This window comes from Monodelphis domestica, chromosome 1 (genome assembly GCF_027887165.1).
Source record: "Monodelphis domestica isolate mMonDom1 chromosome 1, mMonDom1.pri, whole genome shotgun sequence".
Lineage (NCBI taxonomy): Eukaryota > Metazoa > Chordata > Mammalia > Didelphimorphia > Didelphidae > Monodelphis > Monodelphis domestica.
The window spans coordinates 177,789,875-177,793,807 of NC_077227.1; positions in this window are offsets into that span (position 1 = coordinate 177,789,875).

The window sequence follows — 3,933 nt, forward strand, 5'->3', positions numbered from 1 at the left end:
CCCTCATGACCCTGAACCAGTACTTTCTCCCTCCCTATGCTTTTTAGCTTCTTTAAATGTATTGTTGTCTCCCATTAGAATGTAAACTCCTTGTGGGCAGGGAATGCCTATTTTTTCTGCTTATACTTGTATTCCCAACAGTTAGCATAGGTGCCTGGCTTACCCTGAGTCTTGTTTTCCCCACAGTTTCTATCATTTCCATATTCTTCTCTTTCCCACAGTTTCTATCATTTCCTGCATTTCCCCTCTTTGCAAACACAACCTTTTCCCTAGACCATCTCAAGAATCTCTGACTTCATTTCCCTTAATCCTGCAAACTTACTGTACTTCCCATGTAAATTCCTCTTACTAGCCATCTCTCACTAACATCTTGACTAGAAGTCTAAGAGGCATTAAGATCCTCTTCCATGAAGATTATAGTTTCATAGAATTGTAGAATTGTTAAGGAATTCAGAAAGCTTCTAGTCCAACTCTTATTTTGAAGATGAGAAAATGAATATCGTGAGAATGAGAATGACTTTTGAAAAGTAACAGAAGTTATATACATGGGAGAGGCAAGAGAGACCAAAAGGTGCTCTGGAAAGAAATTGGATTCAGAGTTGGAAGACTTGTATTCAAATTCCACTTTGGTCCCTTACTACCTCGATGATCTTGAGTAAATTGTTTATTTTCTCTAGATCTCAATTTCCTTATTGAAATCAGGGGATTCGGGGCAGATAGATGACTCAGTGGATAAAGAGCTAGGCCTGGATATGAGAAGTCCTGGATTCAAATCTGTCCCCAGTCACATCCTAAGTGTGTGACTCTAGATGAGTCACTTTATCCCCATTGCCTAGCATTTACTACTTTTCTGCTTTAGAATCAATCCTTAGTATTGACTCTAAGATAGAAGGTAAGGGTTGTTTTTTGGGTTTGTTTTTAATAAGGAGGTTGGATTATCCTGGCATTTAATTTCTCCTGCCTTTTCCAGCTCAAGATTCAGAAATTAAATATTTATTTCATATCTATCCTTCCATCGTTTGTTGTTATTTTTGCATGGTTCAAAACACTGGTCAGTAGCTACCCATCCTTTTAACTTACCTAACAAAGTTTTGCCAGAAAATGGAAGAGAAGGTGTTGCCCTTGTTGTGTAACTCAGTGATGCTGCTCATAGCCCATGAAAAGATGGCTATAGTCAAGTATTTGTCCAGCCTGACTGCTGACTCAGTTTGTTCTGTTGCTGACATTTCATGACTTAAAATAAATGTGATCAATAATGACAACAAAAAAAGCCAGTTCTAAGTCTAAAACCCTATGATCTTATGGGTCAGATTAAGGTCCTCTGAGTTCTTTCTACTACATCATGCTGTGAAGATGACATTTCACAGGGGTGACTAAGAAATTTCATTATAGGAATCAAAAAGAGATTGATATAAATTTTCAGGCTTAAAGCATAGTGGCCAAGCTTCCAGATATCTAGACTAATAATAAAAAACTCCATTGCAACTAAATCCTAATAACAAAGAGATTTCTGTAGCTCGGTGGTCCTGTCTCCTTTGGTTCTCTGCATTATAGAGACAGAGACAATTTTGGTGACTCATAAAGAGTTAAAGTTTTTCACATCATCAGTCAGTCAAGAAGCATTTAAGTATTTCTGTCTCAATTTAATTCCAACTTTGACCACAATGACTTAGAAGTCTAGGTTGCAGTCTTAATATTAACTTTGGTCACAATTCCGGCTGCTTGCTCTAATTTTTCTCTTTTAGGTTAGATTTTATTCCTGGAATTTGAAGCCTTTTAATCAGTTAATGTACTTTATGCAGATAGATTTTAATATCATTTCTTGTCTGCTAACCTCCAGGCTCCAGAGAATGGGACCCAATTGCATGTTGCTTCCATATTTGTTTCTATTCTTTCACTGGGTTATTCGTTGAACCTTTTTCCACTCTCAGATTATTGAGGATCTTATTTTTTTATCCATCTCTTCTCTCTCTATTCCTTACATTCCAATCTCCTCTTGCCTCCCCTCAACTATCTTTTGACCTTCTTGTCTTCTCTTGTGCTCTACTAAAACTTTCAGGGAATGACAAATGAGTATAATGGGGGTAGAAGTAGCAGAAGATCTCACAATGATTTTACATATGGATTATAAAACAGTATCTCCAAGGGTATTTGTTAAGGATAAGAAGCTTTCCAGATAACCTGCTCTAATGCCCCAAGGAGGATGGTTTCCTCTATATGAATCTTAGGTTTTTGTTAGTAACAGTTGGCATTGTCAACTTCTTGTCCCTTTGGGGACTACCAGAGACATGATTAGTGATTTTTGCAACTGGGTCAAGAATAGCAATCTGGGCTTCTGGAGAGAAGCATGGAAGGAGCCCTAAATTGCGCCGGGTTGTGTGTGTATCAGTAAGTCAATAAATGTTTATCAAGTGCATGCTATGTTTCAGGCAGGGGAATGAACATTCTCTGCAGTGAGGAGGAAACGTGGAACAATGGCATGTACTGATGCTTGGAAGGCCCTGGTGGTAGAGTTCAGAAAAGGAGCAGAGGGAGGCTTGTTTGGGTGCATCCCAGGACTATAAAGGCTAACAATTACCTCTAAATAAGATGCCCTGGACAAAACTAGGGTTTGCCCCGTCTAAGCAGTTTCTCCTTGAATCACCATTCAGTGACTTTTTCCTTTGTGCAAATGTAGACTCTCAGAACCCACAGCTTACAACAGAACAAATGAATTGTCACTTTCTGCTAGCCATTTAAAAAAAATGCTTCACGGCCTGACAGTAATTGAGAAATTGCAGTTTTTTACTGCATAAGCTCATGCTTGCCAAGCAATCTCCGAGAGTGCTTTAAGAGTAATTTCAACAAACTCATTCAAGAGATTCCACCTTTTAGTAGATACTGCAAATGGCAAATATAATTTGTTATGCCATATTTTTTTTTGTACTGCAAAATCTACCAGGCATCTTTATGAGGAAAGCTTGCTCATTCAGGATCAAAGTTTGTGAATAAAAATCTTTGTGCCTGTCTCTCAGATTTGCTACAAAGACATGTCAGTTTTCTATGTTATAAATCTTTATTTCATGTCTCTTGAAAAGAAGGTATATTAATGCATTTGTTAGAGATTCAACAAAATACAAAATTACAACTAACACCTAATGTTGGCAGCCCTTCTCATGCTATGGGTTCCATTATTTTACATTTTTTTGTTAGTTGCCAAAGAGACAGTTTGGAGAAGGGATGGCCCAGCTATGTTATAAAATATCATTAAAAATATTTTTTAAACCCTTACATTCTGTCTTGGAGTCAATACACAGTATTGACTCCAAGGCAGAAGAGTGGTAAGGGCTATGCAATGGGGGTCAAGTGACTTGCTCAGGGTCACACAGCTGGGAAGTGTCTGAGGCCAGATTTGAACCTAGGACCTCCCGTCTCTAGGCCTGGCTCTCACCCACTGAGCTACCCAGCTGAACCCCATAAAATATTTTAATGGAATTTATTTTTATTAAAATAACTGCAAATAGGAAACCAGAGTGAGGGGACCCCAAAACAGTCTAGGACCAGACTTTTCCCCACTTCACTTGGCCCTCCTTCCCTTACCCCTCCCAATTTGAAGATTACCAAGAGGGACTCTGATAGAAGTGGGGATGGGTAGCTCCCCTGGGACACCCCTTACCATCAATATCACTTTTTAGTAAACTATGCATGATGTTTATTATCTTTCCTCTCCCTACCCCAAGCCTTTCTTGTAAAGATTTGGGGAGGATGAGCAGGCTAGATGGGGGAGGGATAGAGGGCAGGTGAACATGGGAACCAAAAGAACCTCCCTGGCTGCATATCTGGAAGCCACAGAATGTAAGAATTATTTAAAAACAAAAGAACCCAATAGAATACATTTGGAGGTAGATTGTGAACAGAGGGAAAACATAGCCAGCTCGTAGGGGAAGAGGGGAT